At 38.1% G+C, this 19,682-nt stretch overlaps 1 protein-coding gene across 5 annotated transcripts in view; it reads left to right on the top strand.

Moving 5' to 3' along the window:
• Positions 1 to 871: 871 nt before the first annotated feature.
• The window catches only part of ATP13A3 (ATPase 13A3), an 86,921-nt gene continuing 68,110 nt past the window's right edge, over positions 872 to 19,682 (top strand). For 4 of the 5 annotated variants that reach the window (XM_036017860.1, XM_028505159.2, XM_036017858.1 and 1 more), the window contains exons 1-2: positions 872 to 1,000; positions 1,748 to 1,791. The gene's annotated coding sequence lies outside the window, so the exon portion shown is untranslated. Of the gene's footprint in view, positions 1,001 to 1,094; positions 1,218 to 1,747; positions 1,792 to 19,682 lie in introns of those variants that run through there. The other variant, XM_036017857.1, reaches the window with a different exon arrangement.

The following is a 19,682-nucleotide window of genomic DNA, read 5'->3' as shown; positions in this document are numbered from 1 at the left end:
GGGAAGCAGGGCGAGCCGAACCGCTTGTCCGATGCTAATGATAGTAATTTTCTGTTTGTTTCTGGAGGGCAGGGGTGCTATTAAGGAATGAAAGAGACCTGGATCTGGTTTTCCCTCCATCACTCGAGCACAAACTTCCTCCGTGACCCCGACTTCGGCCACGTCAAGTCTAGGCCTCTCACTGGGCCTCAATTTCCCTGTTCATAAAACGAGCATTTGAACTATGATGTTGTCTTTGCACGGCCAGGTGGCAAATTAATTCCACCTTCTCCCGCCCCGCAAAAAGCCATCCTCTGTTAGTAACCTCCTCCAACACCCAGCTGTTTCGGAGTTCCCTCCCCTACGCTTTCTTTTCCTCGAAGGGTTGGGGGGCCCCCAAAGAGGTGAGAGTGGGCGGGGGCCAGTCCCCATCGCTCCTCCCACCTCCGTTGGTCCCACCCCTCCCATCGTCCCCGCGGCGCCCCTCCGCCCTCGGCGCGGGGTTGAGGCTATCACGTGACCTCACATCCGGCGCGGGAGTCCCGAGCTAGCAGTGCGCGCTCCCCCGCCCTCAGGTTCTCCCTGTAGCGTGCTTCGGTCGCCACAGCGGAGGGGAGGGGGGTATCGCTACGTCGCTGGCGGTGAGAGGCCGTTTCCAAGTGCAGACCGCCCCCCTCCCCTGTCCACCGCCCCTCGCCGCCCTCCCTTGTTCTCGCTTTGCCTCGGCTGCACGCCGTCGCCGGTGCGCGGAGGAAGAGAGCGCTGACGCCCCTGAGCCCGGCTCGGCCCGGGCCTCGCCCGGCGCTTGTCTCCCTTCACCCAGAGCCGCAGTGCGCGGCGGCGGCGGCGGCGCCGGCGCCTCGAGCCCGAGCGACCCGCGGCCGCCGGCGCCGGCCGCGGGCGATGGGGCTGGGCTGAGGCCAGGCGGCGGCGGCGGCGGCGGCCCGCGGCCCCGGCCCCGGGTGGCCCCTGGGCTGCTCCGGCCAGGAAGCCGCCAAGGAGACGGCGGCGGCGGCGGAGGGTGAGTAGCCTGGGCCTTCTCTGAGCAGGCGAGCGGCGCGTGGAGCGGGTGGGTGGTGGTGATGGGGAAGATTGGAGGAGGCGAATGGCATTGTCGGGGCGGTGGGTACCGGGCGCGTTGCGACCGGCCTTCTCCACCGGAATTGGGCATCGCTTCACAGCGAAGGTGTGTGTCCAGTCGGGAGGAGATCTATAAGACCGCGGAATGTCTGGGACAGGTGAGGTGGGAAGGACGGATCCACGTTGTTGGCGAGCAGGCCTGGCTTGGACGCGCTGCTCGGCGGGAGGGCGACGGTGTGTTGGGGCTTGGGAGTGGGACGGCGCCCCAGCCCTTTTAAAAAGTCCAGGAGATCGTGTGGTGGGAGGTGGGGTATTGGCAGGGCGCTCGATGGGTTTCTGTGGGTGCTGACGGAAGGAATCTTTAACGCCCTTAGCCGCGGAGTGGAAGAGCTCCTTGGCAATCACCGCATTTTACAGATAAACTAAGTGAGGCCCAGAGAGGAAAAATGACTTTGCCTGCCTAGGGCCTCTCGCTTTGACTCTCAGAGTGAGGACTAGAAAACCAGGGCCCTTTCCTCCAATACGAAGGTGGCTACTCTCTTTATGGCCTTTATTCCCTTCACAAAGTTAGGTTCTCAATCTCTTTTCTTTTGGGCGGGGGTGACCAGTGAATCGGATGAGACTTGGCAGGGGCTTCCCAGTTGGTAAAGCTTTTGTGACAGGTGTTTATCGTTTCCTCTATCCATAGATCTGACAGCAACATCTTTGGATCTTGGTGTCTGGACATAGGAGGTATGAATCACTCACATAATTAACTGCTTTTAATCATCAGTGTCTTCGAGCTATATTTAGTGGTTATATTAGCGCAAAATGAATGGGTATGGAGTTGTAAACCTAGAAACAGAAACCAGTGTTGCCTACATGATTCTGAGCTAAACGAGTAGAGCATTCATGTATTATAATAAGTATTTTATATCTATGAGTCAGAAGTTAGAATTTTAAAATGCAGGAACGTTAATGATTACTGCAAAATGAACACTGTCTTCTGAAAGCGTTGTCGCTCAAGTGAGGGTGTTCTGATTTGACTGTCTTTGGAAGGGTGATTACATAGTTAAAATGTTCTACCTTTGGGTTAGAACTCAGTCTTTTTACCGAGGCACATGTGTTAATTTTGTTTCACTGGAATGTAAGTGGCATTCTTTTCTCAGGAGGCTTGTTGCCTTGCTGAGTAGGCTACAGTTGCTAAAATAAATGTTTGTGGGTATCCCATTCTGGTTTAGCAACCCCTTTTAAAAGCAAATTAGTTCCTGGAAGTTGTTTGAAATACTAAGCCTAGTAATTGTTAGGGAAATTTGCTTTTGCTACTTTCCTCAGTTTTGCAGTATCCATGTTACATCTTTAAGTGAGATTTTTGAACGTTTTGAAAATTTGTTTTGGGTCAAGGGATTGGGTAGGAAAAGTGATGACACAGTTTGGTTGTCTCAATTTATTGGTAGTACGGTTATACATAAATAACAATATTAAGTAGCAGTTTATTTTGAAAATAAAGTTGAGAGTCTTGAATTTGAAGCAGCGTTTAAATTGTGTGGTAGGAGGGCTGATTTCTTTGTCCAGGCCAACCAGGAAGTTTTATTTGGGGAAGCCTCTGGTAATTAAAATTTTAATGTACAGTTGGTTTGAGATAAATGGTATACATTTCTACATAGGAAAATAATTTTATAGTAGTTAGAGCAAAGTTCTATAAGCTTGAATGTTTAAATAGTGTCATCTGATGAGTTTTGTACTTGGTATTGCTTATTAGATATTAGTTAAAATACCTCTGTTGATTTAGTTCTTAACAGTTACCTCACTTAGGTAATACCAGTTTCCCATCTGTGTCATGTTTCCTGAATGGATTCCTTCCTGGGTAATAAGTGTGTTGGTAACTATAGCATATTGTAGTAGAAAAAACATGGACTTGGGAATCAGACCTGAGTTTGATTTCTGACTTTCTTACATAGCTGTTTGACTTTGACCAGTGCTAGTTATTGAGCAAGCTTATTGTGTACTAGGCTTTGAATTAAACACTTGATATGAAGTGTCTCACTTAAACCCCATTTTACAGATAAGGGAACTGAGGTTCAGAGATTTTAAGTTGTCCAGAGACACACACAGTTAATTTGGTAAACCTACAAATAGACATCTCTGGTCACATATGGTAAGTAAATGGTACACACAGTAGTCACTGAAATTCTGCAGCACACCAAAAAACATTTTTTGCCAATGCGACAAAAACAACAGGTATCACTTGGATTTATTCACACTGGACAGCTGTTGTGTTGGCTGTTTTCATATTTTAAATTTGACAATCTAAGGGAAGAGAGGTCAGTGCCCTGGACTAAATAGTCCAGTATTGCGTGTTTTAAAAATTCTTGTGGCATACCAGTATGCCTCTTGCAGCACACCAGTTGACAATCGCTGCAGTAACAGAGCTAGGATTCTGGCCTTCTTCAAAGTCCCTTATACTGTAAGTTGCTTAACTTCTCCGTTTTTCTTCCCCTTTTTTAGTTAACAAAGAATATTAGAGAGTTTTGAGGATTAGTTGAGGATATATGTAAAGAAAGGAACACTCTTCCTGTCACATAATAAGTAGTTTCTTTCACTCTTCATTCCATTTACTGAATCAGGCTGTGCTTGTATAGTGTGGTGGTTTTGTAACCACTGTGAATAAAAGGTTTTAAAATGTCAGTATACTTTATTCCTAAGGTTAGTAGCAGTCCTGGGAGATGGGCTATCATCAGTGATATAGGGGCATCCTGTGAAACTTCGTCTTTATTCTGTATTTTTTTCCACTAGTCTGGGTAATGGTGGAAATAACTTGATGCTGGAAATGACAACAGGTGGTTGTGATTTCTAAAATCTTGGCAGCTTATCACTTCTTAAAGACAACACTCTTTAAAACTCTTAAAACAATTCACAGTGGTAAGCTAAAAGAAGAGATGTAGTATCTGACAGCTACCTGAGACATCATCAGAATGTTTGTTCCCACAGCGGAATGTATTCTGAATGTGCCATAGAGCTTCTTGTTAAATCTGGATCCGAGAGAGAGCTGACAGGATTTAGTCTTTGCTTTTGGAACATAGTTTGTCTGTGTGAAATGAAACTTAACTGGCCTATGGAGAGAGTAAATCTGTAGTTACCAAAACCATGTCCTGATCAATTCATGTGACTAGTCCAGAAAACATGCAAAAACCAAGGAAATAATTGTTAGAGTCTTACTTGTATTTTGTTGATCTTCATATTTTGAGAGTAAAGAAATAAGAAAGAATCAGAATTGGGTCATATATTTTGACACTTAGGTAAAAAAGTAAAAGGTCCTTGACATATTTAATCTAGAGAAAAACAGGTGGTATTGATAAGATAGAGTGTCCTGAAGTTAATGGTAATTAGTAATTATACAAGTTATGCATTAAAAACGTTTGTGTTGGTAAGAGTAAAAATAAATGTAATGGGAGATATCATGTAAAATGATAATTGGAAAAAATGGTCCCTGTTATAATAGGGAGTTAAAAGTGATTATATAGTAATCAGAAAGAAGGGGAAAAATGGAATGAAGGAAAGGGAGAGCTGTTCAGATAATCAAATGTCTGAGAATGAGGGAAGGTGAGGATGGGGATTGGTGAAGTTTCCATAGAACACTTCTCCAGAGAGAACTATCCGGACACCAGAGCTAGTAACATCTTTGACCCAAAGGCTCATATTGAGGCGCTTGCTTCAAATGAGGTGGTAAAACATTAACTCAAATAGCATACTTTTAAGACTGCCAAATTTTTTAAAAAGGACTTAGGTGTTAGAGGCCATATTAGACCTGTGGAAACAGCTCCTCTGGAGCATGTTCCTTTCAAGGTACAGGTGAAAATGCATCTCTTGCATCTTCCTGTCACCAAAGGCCACTAATACTAGTGTGGACTGAGAATGCAGGAAGAAGTACCCTATGTTTGAAGTCTGTTTATGTATGTAAGATGTGATGAATTGGGTTATGAAATCAAAATTTCTCATTTCAATTTCTAATTTCTCTTAATCAGAATTTCTCATTTGTTGACTCTTGCACTTATTCCCTATGGATCTGGCTTTTAAATGATCTGTTGACACTCAGATACTAGTAGGTAAGGAATTAAATTTCTGGGAAAAGTGTGTTAACTGTCTAAAGTACAATTTCTTGACTACATGATGTAGAACTTCCTGATGTCTGTAGAATCTTTCTCAGAAATTTTAAATAGAAATATTTCTCACTGTTGCTTTATATGAAAGACAGTTCTACCTCAATGATAAGCTAGTCGATTCTTACTTTATTTAGTTTTTCTTATTTTTTTCACAAAGGAATTTGTGAGTTGAGCATTGAAATGAAGAGGTATGAGATTGGAAAGTAATAGTGCTGAATGGTCATAGATAGATCATAGACTAGGCCCTTCTTTTTACAGAAAAGGAAACTGATATCTGGAGAGGTAAGTGATGCTACTGAAGTAACTGGGGTTAGAAGCTTTATCTTAGTTGGGTATTCTTTTCACCCTTGCCTTTATTTTGTGCTCTAGTAATGACATGTCTCAAAACTCATTGTGTATGTATTTTTTTTCCTACTGAGAACCAACTTTTAAGGGTTGCTTTTGATTACTTGACAAACTTTTGTTACATTTTTAGTTTACTTTAAAGTAAGCTATGGAATAGCTCCCACTTATATATCCCTGTTCTATTTTTCTAATTTTGTGAATAGGTTGAAAAATATGTTATTAACTTTGATATAAATGAGAAGTGATTTGATTCCTAATTCTTTCTAATCTAACGGGCTGAGTAAAGTCAAATCACCTTTTATGTGGGGGCTTTTGACCTAAATTCTCATTTAAGGTAAAAATGTTGTCAAAATTACCTTTGGAAAAGCCCTTTAGGGGAAGGCACCAGTTTGAAAAATGGTTAACTGATGCATTATTTTTCGATTCTAACAGCCTGGTTTTCCTCCAGCTTTGGGAACAGGTTACTTTCTTGGTGAGCTGGCTCATCACCAGCTGTGTGGGATAATGTCTGACAAGCAACTGGGTCTTCAGGTTGGCTGAGCAGCAGCTGGTTCATAATCTCCACTGCACACTTAACTTGGGTGCAACGATGAAAGGCAGACATCATGCTGCCATTATTCAAAGTATTTTTCTCTCTTGCTTTCTTTTTTCCTGCAGCGCAGAGAGTTGAATGGGTGTAATTAAATGAATATATGATTTAACTCCACACTGTGAATAATGGAGAAAGAAATTAGGTATTTATGAAAATCCACTATTTCCCCAGAGTTATACCACACAAAATACCTAGCATAATTAAAAGGCGAATTTATTAATAAAATTGGGAATATTGGGGAAATATTGGTATTTTGTTTAATTCTGGGTTGGTACTCAGCTACTTCTGGTGTTTTTTAAGAGCTGTCTTCCTTACTGCTAGCAAAATCTTCATTGTTTTAAAAGAACTGTAGAAATTAATGTTTTCCATGGAATTTAAAGTGTTTGAACCTAAATGTTCTTGGGGTAGCACAGTAAGAAAACAGCAGTCTTTAAAAAGACATTATGATAGCTGAAGATGCCCTGGGAGAGGGCATAGCGTGTTGGTTAAAATATAGGCTTCAGAGCCACCGACAAGTCATTTTGAATTCCAGCCATCATTACTTAACTAGCTTTGCAGTTTGGGTCCAGTTACTTAACAGTTTTTAGTTTTTTCATGTGTTGAATGGAGGTAGTAGAACTTACCTGAGTATTGTGAGGATAAGACGGCTCAGTAAATGGTCATTTACTATTTATTTGTTAGTCATATTTAACATAGTTAAAACAAGTTTGTGTGCGTGTGTGAGAGAGAAAGGGAGGGAGGAGGAGAGAATGGGGGGCACGTTATAGAGGATTATTATTATTATTATTATTATTTTGGTAGAGCAGCAGACAATAATGACATGGTGTTACATTCAGTTTTTCCATAGCAAAAATACCATGGCTTTGCATCTTTGGTAACAACATCCTAAAAAACTCAAGCTGTTAATCTTATGTACCTGCAGTGTACATTTTATGCGTATTTTTGTCTTTCTCTGGGTGTCTTTGGGTTGTGTGCAGTAGTCTCCTGCCTGCTCCCCTCCGCCCCCCTCCTCTGTGTTACCGTTACCCATTGTCTTTCTCCTTGGCCACATTATAAAACTCAAAATCATGTTTAATTCTTTGTATTCAGTAGCATTTTATGTGCCTTATTTTCATTGAAAAATACTGATTAGTGAAATGTCTGCATCTTTTTTTTTTTTTAAGAAGACTTGAAATTTATTTTAATTCTGTGGCCTTTGATTTCTTTAAATGTGTTACTGGTTTTTCATAGACCAAATATTTTAAATTCATCTTTAGATTATACTTTAGCTTTTTAAGCCATCAGTTTTTTTAAGCTCATTTATAATTTTTGTCCATGATTTCATAAAGTTTCTCTTTAAAAATTCATTTTGCTTATTTTCCCAAGCATTAGAGGTGGAATCCTTATTTACATGCCAAATATAAAAATATAATTTAGTTTACTAAGTAAAATGTAAAGTACTACAGATAAGTAGCCTACTGTTGTCTGGGACAGTTAATTATTTGAAAGACTAGAATAACCTAGCAAATTCTTACTTAAAATTTTATTTTGTGGTTCTCTTTGACATGAAAATATGCTTTTTATAGTTATCACCACTGCCTTAGAGTCAGTTGATGAATAATTTTGAGCTAACCCATGGTTGTTTTCTGTTCAGTTTTTGGTAAGAAGAGTAGAATAAACTGCTTCATTTAGTCAGTTCAAAAGCATCTTAGTGTGTTCTTTTCCCTTAGTCCTTTCTTGTCTCCCTGGCACAGCCTATTGTGAATGGCCCTCATGTTCTGTTAAAACTGGTGGCAATTACCAATTATTGTAATTGTAAGAGTTGTGTTATAGGTAGTGAGGAAGGATGTTTGGCTAGGGTCTCTTGGTTATGCCTTTGGGATTGTGTTGGCACCTCTAACTGTTAAATACTTCTTTAGTTCCTGTATATGCCAAGCACAGGGCTAAGACACTGGGTGTACGGGGCTGATGAGTAAGTCCTCTGATCCTAGAAACCATACTGCTGCATCACACTAGTCTAGAGAACATCACTTAAACATTGCATTCTTTGGAATGTGGCTGCTTGGCCTGGCCTTGGGTCTCTTTCAGTTGGAAAAGTTCTGAAACTTCATTGAATACAAGTTAATCTATTTATTTATCATATCAAATAAGGCCCTCATAATCTGATTCTGCCCCCCCCCCCCCCCCCCCAGCTCCATTTCCAGACTTTCCCTAGAGGCCAAGACAGTTTAAGTAATTTGTAGAAACATCAGTGTGTGGTTGCCGCTCACATATCCCCTACTGGGGACCTGGCCCACAGCCCAGGTATGTGCCCTGACTGGGAATCAAACTGGCTAACCCTTTGGTTCGCAGGCCAGCGCTCAATCCACTGAGCCACACCAGCCAGGTATTTCCCCTTTTTTGACTGCTGCTTTGTTTGGTGAACCTCACACCCTTCAGGTCTTAGATCAGGGGATAGTTATCTGAAGTCTTCTCTGTCCTCTCCCCTCCTCTCCCTCCCCTGTTCCTCTCCCTGCTGCCATGATACCTCTGGTACTGTAGCACACAACCATTTTGTTTGATACATGTTTGCTTACTTGCCTGACTCATCCATTAGCTCCTTGAGGTTAGAAATTTTGTCTATGTCATCTCCAGCACTTAATCTTTTATTTAATCTTTATTGTATTTATTTAATCTTTGTTGTATTTTTAATTTATCTTTGTTTAATCTTTATTATATTTTTCCATTATCATTTAGCCCCTTTTTTCCTACTCCCTCCTGCAATCTCCACACTTGTTGTCCAAGTCCATGAGTCCTTTTTCCTTTTTGTTCAATCCTTCCATTCCCTAATCTCCCTGCCCCACCCCAAGCTGTTATCCAGCCCTCCATCTATGAGTCTGTCCCCATTTTCCTTGTTAGTTCATTAGATTCCACATATGAGTGAAATAGTATGGTATTTGTCTTTCCCTGACTGGCCTATTTCACTTAGCATAATGTTCTTTGGGTCCATCCATATTTTTGCAAAGGGTAAAATTTTCTTCTTTTTTATAGCTGGGTAGTATTCCATTACGTAAATGTCCCATAGTTGTTTTATCCACTTATGTACTGATAAACACTTGGGCTGCTTCCATATCTTCTTGGCAATTGCAAATAATGCTGCAGTGAACATAGGGGTGTCATGTTCTTTCGAATTAGTGTTTTGGGTTCCTTTGGATAAATTCCCAGAAGTGGGATAGCTGGGTTGAAAGGCAGATCTATTTTTAATTTTTGGCGTTATCTCCATACTGCTTTCCATAGTGGCTGCACCAGTCTACATTCCCATCAAGGCACTGTTTTAAGTTCATTGGTGAACATATTGATGAAACTTTAATAATGAAAGATTGACTATAAATGGTGTCTACAACAAAAAGCTTTCCAATTCAAGAAGAACGGGTGACCCGCCGGATCGCCGTAGCACCAGTTCCATCTGTTTCTGCCAGGAGTGCTTACTGCTGCTGCTGTGCAGGGGTCGATGAAGTGAAAGAGTGGAACTGCAGTACCTACCACTCCCCTCATCTCCTCCATGCTATTTTGTATTTTGTTAGAGATTTAGATAGCTTTAAGAAACTATAACTCATTTGTGTTTTAACTTCTGAACAGAATGACTCTTGATTGAGAGGAAGAGGAAGTAGTCGATAGTGATGAACCTAGTGCAGTGGTGGTGATTGTATAGGGTTATATGAGGTCACCAGGGGCCCTGGGAAGAGGGTATTGGGACAGCTAGGAGCGGGCATAGGGGTGAGATGTGGGGGCATGCCAAAGACAAATGTACTTGGTTGTGGAATTTTGCTCTGAGAAAGGAAGGATTTTACTGCCTGTCTTGCCCTGTCTTATTCATTCAGCTACATTGCTTGAGTACTGGCCTGATTTCCAACCTTTAGAACTTTTAGTCTATATTTCCAATATTGTGGGACAAGTGCTCTGCCACATACGGAGAAGGGACAAATGTGGGAAAAGTCCTCTGCTGGAGGTAGAAGGGACATTCAAAGTGTAGAGAGGATTCTTGACCAGGGTCTGGAAGGATGGGTAGGAGCCCTTCAGCAACTGAGTTAGGGAAGGGCATCCTTGCTAGAGGGAATGGAGTCAGGAAACAGTAGGTTCTTTGGGGAGTTACATATTATAGACAGAATGTAAGGTTTGTGAGAGGTGAGTGATAACCACTGATGAATGGCAGGCAGATGGTGTTGATACCCAGGCACGGCCAGAGTCTGAAGGATTTTACATGTCTTCCGATTTGTTGCAACTTTGTCCTTGGAGCCCAACTTGGGCCTCACTTGCACCTCAATGTCCTTTGGTAGGAAAATACATAGTACTGTCTATAGTGACAGGGATCCCCAATCCCCAGCCTGTTAGGAACCCAGAGGCAAGCGAAGCTCACCTAACCTTGGCCTCCTGTCTCCTGTTGCTCCCCTCCCCATCCACACTGGGTGATCCAGCAAAGGTCACCTGAGCTCGGAGTTCTGCCTCCTGTGTCTGCCCCTCCCCACCCCCCCTTCCTGGAAACTGGTCCCTGGTGCCAAAAAGACTGGGGACTGCCGCATTACAAGGTTTGACTTTTTAAAGTCTTGCAAGTGAAAGGACTGCGTAACTTGGTTTAATCCAGTATTTTTCTTCAATTTATAGGAGCTGGGGATGCCTTTTTCAAAATTTTATTTTGGAAGGACTCTTACTTAGCAGCAGTTGGGTGATGCAGCTGCAAACAATGGGAGACTATTGACATTTTAAGCAGAGAGAAATGGTCATATCTCTCAAACCATATCTGGTTTGTTTATTGATTTGAATGAGGGATACTAGATAAGGGATCAGAGTCTGAGTTGAGGCAATGACAGTGGGGACTACAGCATGGTGAGGGGTGGACTTGAGAAAGGTAGAAATGATGAGACTCAGTGCCCAGTTGGACATACTGTGCAATAGAAGGTGTACAATAGGAAGGAGTATAGGATGACTTCCAAATTCCGGGCATGGGTTTTTAGGCAAATTGTATTCATTAGGTAGAGGGAATTAGTGGTAGTTCATGGTGGGGCAGGTTTTTAGAAAGAAAGATAAAATGAACCTGTTGAATTCCAGTTGTGTGTAGACATGTTTGGTAACTTTTAATCTGTGAGTCAGAAGCTAGTCAGATCTGTGCTGAAAGAACTGATTGGAAGCTGCCACTGTAAGTGGGCCAATAGTGCCATCCTTGGGTCCTGGTGATGTTACACAGAGAAGCCTGAATAAAATTAATATTTAAGTGGGCACAGGAAGTAGAGGCTTGGAGAATATTAATAATAAAGAAGTGGACAGAGGAAGTGGAAGCTTGGTAACCTGGCCACCTGTCCCACAACCCAGGTTAGCATAACATGAAATATAATTTAACTTAATTGTGGGAGTAAAAAAGTCATTTGTGGGCCATCTTGAGAGCCTGGTTAGTGTTTTCTTTAGGAAATAATGTATTTCAAGTACATCTGTCTTTCAAATGAATTTTTGGAAAATAGACCCTTGAAAGATGGTGGTGCTGTTTGCATGTCATTAATTTGTTGGTAACGCTCTTTTGATATAAGTCACTCCATGCTTGACTCTTAGGGAATGTCAAAATGCTATTCTTGGTTAAGTGAAGTTTACTTTTCCCCTTGTTTTTAAAAGACAATATCGATTTGAAACTGGTAAATAAAGTAGATAGTGCCCCTAGAAGTGTTTTGTAAACTAAAAATTTCTTTATAAATGTCATTTACTATTATTATGGTTGGCACTGTATCCAGATTCATTGATTTTTTTAAAAAAATCCTTAATAATGAATTACAGAATGACCACAGAAAAGGAGAAAGTTCAGATTTTTATAGTGGCTGTACCATGAGCGAGGCCATTATCCTCTTCAGCAGCAATTTAAAGTGCTGTAGTTTTGCAATATTTGTTAAATGCAGATGTGAGGGCTTTGTACTTTTTTCCTATGCTGGGTCAACATGGGTGGGTTTCAAATTGAGAAAAAGTAAAGTGGAAAAAGATTAATTTACATTATTTTAAAAAATTGACCTAAGTGCCTATCAGTTATAATTTTGTAAGTTTGTTAGGATTGTGTTTTTTTGTACGATTGGCTTCCTAGTGATTTTGTGCTGCTTTGTGTTTGGGTCTTCATAAGGAAGAATGAAATGTAAAACATTCTGGTATAGATCATGAGTAAAACTGATTTTTCTTCTTGCAGATATATAATAATTCTGAAGTGAACCATGCTCAGTAATGAAAAAAATTATTTTTGAGTTTGTTGTTGATAAGAACAATGAACATCTCTGGGATCTATGTGTAATTCATTAGCATACTGAAGGCTTAGAATTATAATTCTGAAAGTTTTCTTCTGTTCTTTTTTTCCTTTACAGTTTCCTATCCCCGCGCCCCTTCCTCATCCTGGCCTTTCTCTACACTGCTGCTCTATTTTGTTACTTATCTGTTTACACCATTACTTTTGTTTCATTGTGCAACTACAGTGTAATCTTTTTGAATAGTTTAATCAAACAGTTTAAACTCAGCACTGTACCACCAAGATTGCACTTCCCTCAACTGAAGTAGACAGTACTACGAACAGTTGAGACCAAGTGTGAGCCAAGTGTGATCATGTGCATGCAGTGACCACTCATCAGGATGGTCACCTGCCAATGGCAACAATGGTTTCATCTAAGCTGCATCCTGCTTTTTTAGCTGTGCTAAAATGTGGAAAGTATGAATTTTAGAATTAATGTTTAAATTTCAAAGACCATCTTTTAAATTGTTAATTGAAATGTCAACTCACTAGGGATTTGGGTTAATAGCACTACAGTTTAGAAGAAATAGTCACTAAATTGCAATAGAATGGAATAAACATTGATTTATATATTAAACATAACAGAAAAACCTCTCATCTTACCTCTGAACTTAAAAGTGTAGCTTTTAGTTTGGGGAGTTAGGCAAGCTGCTATTCAAATTCTTGATTTGTCTCTTACTGCATTAGCAGCTCATGCCACACAGTTTCTTTTGTGCTTGTTTTGGGAGTACTCTTATTTGTTTAAACTAGGTTATTTTGCTTGTAAGTACCTACTCATGCCCCCAAAGAAAAAAGGCACAAAACTTTCATTTTTTTTTCATAACTCTAACAGTGCAGGTGAATTTGAAGAAGTGGTTAATGGTAACATGTATTACAGGTACAAGTGACATGGATTTTTAATTGATATTATTGGATTAAAGTATGTGGGGAAGAGGGTCTTAAATTTTAATTTATTACCAGGTGGTTTTCCAAAAAGGCAGTATGCTATTAACAGCAACATATATGGGTGTTCCTTGTCTTTTTTTTTTTTTTTTTTTTGCCAGCTATGGGCAAGTGATGCTTTACCACGTAATTTTATACTTTACCTTGTTTTCTGACAGGCTCATGTGGTTTTTAATTGTTACTGTTCTCCCCTGTTCCACAATATTGTAAGATTCCTAAATTCTAGTTTCAGACAGTTGTGAATTTGGGAATAATCTGTAGTATAAAGGGAGTAATAATATACCTGCCTTCCTCCCCCTCCCCATTATCATTTGTTTTGTGTTTATTGCATGTCTTATATTTCTGTTGAGACACATGAAACAGAGGCCCTATTCTATAGGAAACAACTACTTTTCCCTATCAGTATCTCCAGTGGTACTGGATAAAACCTTATGTGTAACTTCTTGATCACTCTTGATATTAGCAGTTGCTCTGAAGACTTGTGAGCTGCCAGCCTCCTTCCTTACCAATGTTGGAGTGGCACCTACTGGTGGAAGAGTGCAACAACAGGCTATAGACCAAGGCAGTTTTCCTAGGTCAGAAACTTGCATGGTTGGACTGCATCATGTGAATTACTGTAACTGCCTAACTTTAGTGAAGTGGAAACCAAGACAGTTGAAGAGACTTGAAAACAGCTCGTATTAAATTGTTATGTAAGGTCAAGTTAAAGCTGACTTTTGAGTTTTGTGCTTTTTACATTTGTTTTTGTTTTACATTATGTATTTTGGGGGAAAGTTGTATATCTCCTACTGTTCCTAATATTGTAATGGATATGGCATATATGTTCACTTAATGCTTATAGGTAAATTAGTTTTGTAAAATAATTTCAAATTTGCCGCTACTGTACTTATTGCTGTGGCTAATACTTCTCAGTGGAGCCAAAATGTGGAGGGGATATAAAAAGATATACAAACAGCTAACTGTAGCTTATTAGAAGTGTACATACTTGGTAAAGGAGTCTTCAAAATGACTACTTGCTCAGGGTGGTCACTTTGTAAGTTATATAAATGTCTAATTACTGTGTTGTACAGCTGAAACTAATGTAGTATTGTATACCAATGTAATTGAAAAAATATTTTAAATATAACTACTTTCCTGGGCTGTAGTAACTTAAGACAGATTCAGAGAATATGGAGAACGGTCTGATATAGCACCATGAAATGTTTTGGATGTTCTTACAAGTTCAGAACTAAGGTTGGCCATGCATTGTAGAATTAGCAGTTTATACTTTTGCTCAGCTTTCTTTATTTAACTATTTAAAAATATTATTACATGTAGATGGTAAAAGTATTCAAGAAGCCCTAGTTTCTCCCTTCTACCCAAACACACTGTTAAGTTATAACTCTTACTGTTCTTAATATTGATTCTATGACAGATAATTGCATTATCTTTCCTAATTATAACTTATTTTGTTATACCTATCACATTGTTTTGTAACATACAAAAAAAGTATAATTATACAAAGACTGCACTTTACAAATGTAAATACAGTCTTGCTCTGTTGGATGTTGGATACAATGGTCTTCCTTAAGCCTAAACACAGAAACAAAAGCATGTATTATAAGAGAAAGTTCAAGATGGGAAGTGATAAAATGGGTATTGAGTGGAGCTTTGTTAAAATTTAGCTGGTATCCTTGTAAAATTTCCATGTATTCATTAAATTATATTATGTCATTCTTATTGTTAGGAGCTGACTTGAAGTAGTAAGTTTTGCCTTCATAGTTGTCACAATTTGATTACCGTTGTTGGGAAATTCAGATTTTTTCATTCTTTTTGCACAAATATTTGTATGGATATTAAAATTGAAGTGGTTCAGTGAGCAAAGTAAGGATTTTATATATATTTGGGTAATTTTTATTTCAGTTGTAAAGGTGGAACTGCTTTTGGCTTGCAGAGGGGTCATGTAGCTGCTGGGGATGCTTCAGTTTGACAATGAGATAGTATTGAGGGTGCTGGCTGTGCTGTTTTTTGCTTCAGGATCTTTAAAAACACCTTTTGTAGCCCTGGCTGGTGTAGCTCAGTGGATTGAGCGCGGGCTGGGAACCAAAGTGTCCCAGGTTCGATTCCCAGCCAGGGTACATTCCTGGGTTGCAGGCCAGGACCCCCAGCAACTGCACATTGATGTTTCTCTCTCTCTCTCTCTCTCTCTCTCTCTCTCTCTCTCTCTCCCTCTCCCTCCCTTCCCTCTCTAAAAATAACTAAATAAAATCTTTAAAAAAAAAAAACACCTTTTGTTGAGTGGTCCTTAAAAGATGCATTTATCAGATTTTTATTTAACATAGGTATGTTTAATTCTCAGAAAAAAAAAACTACAGCACTATAAAACAAGGCAGGAGGATCCATTCTCTTTCAACAATACAGTGTCCTAAAGGTCTGTTCTAATTTTTAAAACTCTGGAGGTATATGTTACAAACTATACAAAATGTCATTTGAGAACTTTTTACTAACTTGTTTTTAGTTTTGTGAATTTTGAATACATTTTTAATTTTTTACCTCAGTCTTGCTGAAGTTGGCAAATATTATATGAAGTAAACAGTTAAAAATGTATTCACATTTGCTTTGCTCAAAGTTTTACTTGAGTTATAAGATCATTCTCTAAATTACCTTGTGAAATCACTTATTTTGGAATTCTTGGCACATACATTAAATACCTTTAAAGAAAACCATCCACACACACTATTATAATATTGTTGGTACTGCTAATGAGAAATTCAGGTTTTGAAGCAGAGATGGTTCAGAGGTTTGGGGATTTCTATGCCTATTGAAGCCAACTCATCTTATTTAGGAAATGAGACATGACTAATCTTTTCCTAGGTTAAAGATGTACTTTAAATGGTTCCTGGTAATTATATAAAGGGAAAAAAATTAGTAAACTTTAAAAAAATTAATATTAGATTTAGTGAGATTTATTTCTGATAGCTTCGCTTTTTCCTGTGCTGCTGTTTTCACTCACAAAAAATCAAGTTCGCTGTAAATGCAAGGAAGGGTTTGGTTAAGCACAATAGCCTATAAGCTCCTTGCTATTTAGATAACATCAAGGCTCAGGCATGCACTGTAGAATTAGGACTTCAGTGTGGTTAGCTCAATATGATTTATTCAAGTAATAGGAGCTCTGCCAGTGGTAATCAGATGGCAGAGGGAAATGTCTTCTGAAAACCCATTTAAAATCAGTGAATTAAATCCTAAATTTTAATGTCTTATTCTGGAAGCAGTTCAAAAAAGAACTGAAACAAATATTTAGCAGAAAATTTTCATTTAAATGGGTTTTTATGCTTAGTTTTATTTTACTTTTATTATTAAGAGCCAGCTTTTGAAAGCTCTGCTAATACCAACAATTGGAAGGAATTGCTATTGGTAAGAAAAATTTGATTCTTATGATCTAGAAATTGACTTAATTTAAAAATGTGAATTCCAGCAAACCACCAAAGTTATACTTATGTAAGTTAAATAGATTTTAGAAGTTTTATATTAATTCTTTAAATGTCTAATTAGATTTATGATAGATTTAAAGTGTTTTCACCTTAACAAGTAGTATGTTTTAAAATGTGTTTATATGGATTTTTATTTTTATGGACTCAATTGTTAGGGGATTTCTGTTTCAGTGTGTTTTTAAAATTTATATATACATTTATGATTTGTATATGCTTTAAAAATAAACTTGAAATTGTTGCCTCATTGGATTCTACTAAAAGTTCATGTGAAAGAAGAATTCTTGGTAATTTCCTATGAGGTATAATATGTTTAAAGAGAAAAAAAATTGGTGGGCTTTAGAGCAACTTTTTACTTAAAGGTATTTTTAATATTTCAACTTTGGTAATACTTGGTAATAGTTTAAATTTTTACATTAAAAGCTAAATTTTGGAGAAATAACATTTGTAAAAAGAATAAGGTAATATTTGGTTAAGAATTACATTTTTTAAAGTATGAAAATAGATTCTTACAGATAGCACACCATGTATAACAAGTCATTTAAAATAACTAATTGGAGTGTTTTTTGTTTTGGTCAGTTTTTCATTGTAGAAGATGAGAATATAGTTATATCGAGATATTTGAGAAAAAGGTTTTAAATAGTTATAAGTACATGGACTAAATGAAAGCATTGGATTTTAAGGGTAATTCTTCTGAAATTATAAGAAGCGTGATTACTTATCTACTGATATATTCTTCAGTGAAAAAATGGGGTTTACAAAACCGAGGAAGCACATCTCTATTTGTAGGCAGTGGATTAAAAAAATGAGTAAAGAATTAAATTCAAAACCTAGCAGTATGAGTTTATGAGTAATGCTTGGTATATAATAGGTTCAGTCAATTGACTTTAGACTTACAGAGGCAAATTTCTCAAGATTTATGGCCTTATGTACTAAGAATAAAGATTTTTTTTCCACTTAAAGGCTTCTGATGGGTACTTTTAATGATTAAAAAAACTTTATGCATAATTTCTTAGGCTGAAAACTAGATTAGTATAATGAACTCTCATGTACCTATTACTCAGCTTTTAACTTGGCTTTAGCAGTATTAATTTATGGCCATCCCCTGGCAATTAAGATTTTTAAGTTAATTTTTTAAATTTGGTAGTAAGTTCAAACCTGCAAAAAAGTTGGTGTATTGGTGTAAAGTTTTTTATCATATTTTTAAATTATCCTTCTGGTATCTGCAGAACCCGTAGTGATGTCTCTTGTCTTATTCCTATGTTGGTAATTTGTGTCTCTCCCCCCACCCCCTTCCCTTTGAGTCTAACTAGAAATTAGAAATGATCAATTTTATTGATCTCAAAGAACCAGCTTTTGGTTTCATTGTTATTTTCCCTCCATTTTTCTGTTTATTATTGCATTGATTTCTACTCTGAATTTTATTGTTTCCTTTTAGTGCCTACTCTTGGTATGCTTTGCTCTTTTCTACTTTCTTAAGGTAGATGCTGAGGTCATGATTTGAGACCTCTCTTTTCAGATACTGGAATGTAGTGCCATAAATTTTCTAAATATTGTTTTAGGGAAACACTACAAATTTCATTTTCATTTATCTTGGAATACTTTGTATTTTCCCCATTGTTTGTTTGTTTACTTATAGATTTTTAAAGTATATTATTTTGTATCCAAATATTAAGGCTTTTCTACTTACATTTCTTTTTTTTTCCTTTAAATTATTTTATTGTTGTTCAGTTACAGTTGTCTGTATTTTCTCCCCACCCCTCTACTTACATTTCTGTTATTGGTTTCTAATTTAATTCCCATTTTATTCAGAACATACTTTGTATGAATTAAATATTTACATGTCCCAGAATATGGTCTTTCTTGGTAAATGTTCTGTGTACATGTTGAAAAAAAATTATAATTTGCTGTGGTTGCATAGAGTGTTTTGTAAATACCAATTGGGACCACCTGATTGATTATATTATTTAGTTCTTTTATGTACTAACTAGTGTTTTTAATCTACTTGTTCTATCTCTAATTGAGAGAGAGGTATTAAAATGAAATCTCCAGCAGTAATTGTGAATTTCTCTATCTCCTTCTTTTGATAGTTTTATCAGTTTCTGCTTTGTGTATTTTGAAGGTCTGTTAAATGTATGTATTTAGGATTACTATCTTCATGAATTGACACCTGTGTCATTATTAAATGGCTTTATCCTTGGTAATGTTCTTTGCTTTGTAATCTGTTTTGTCTGATTTTAATACATCACCCCAGTTTTACTTTGAATAAGTTTTGCATGGTATATCTTCCTTCCTTTTACTTTAACTTACTTGTGCTTTTGTATTTCAGTTGCATGTAGTTGCCTATAGTCTTGCTTTTCAAAAACACAACCACAATCTTGGCCTTATAATTATGTTTAGACCTTTCACATTTAATGTGGTTATTGATATGGTTATGCTTCAGTCAGTCATCTTGCTATTTTTTTTAAAGATTTATTTTTAGAGAGAGTAGAAGGGAGGGAGAAAGATAGGGAGAGAAACATCAGTGTGCAAGAGATGCATCAGTCGGTTGCCTGTTGCATGCTCCCAGCTGGGGACCTGGTCTGCAACCCAGGCATGTGCATTGACTGGTAATCGAACCAGTGACCTTTTTGTTTGTAGGCTGGTGCTCAATCCATCGAGCCATACCAGCCAGAGCACTATTGGTTTTTAATTTACCTCATCTTTTCTTTATTTCCTCTTTTTCTTTCTTTTTTTTCTTTTTTTTTTGGCCTGTTACATCACATGAGTATTTTTTATGGTTCAGTTTAAATCCTTTGTTGATTTTTTAGCTATGACTTAAGTCTTATTTTAGTGATTACTTTAGAGTTTACAGTATACTTCTAATT

Source organism: Phyllostomus discolor, chromosome 2 (assembly GCF_004126475.2).
Source record: "Phyllostomus discolor isolate MPI-MPIP mPhyDis1 chromosome 2, mPhyDis1.pri.v3, whole genome shotgun sequence".
Taxonomy (NCBI): domain Eukaryota; kingdom Metazoa; phylum Chordata; class Mammalia; order Chiroptera; family Phyllostomidae; genus Phyllostomus; species Phyllostomus discolor.
The sequence above is the reverse complement of the archived record's forward strand: the minus strand, read 5'-3'. Positions and strand labels throughout refer to the sequence as shown.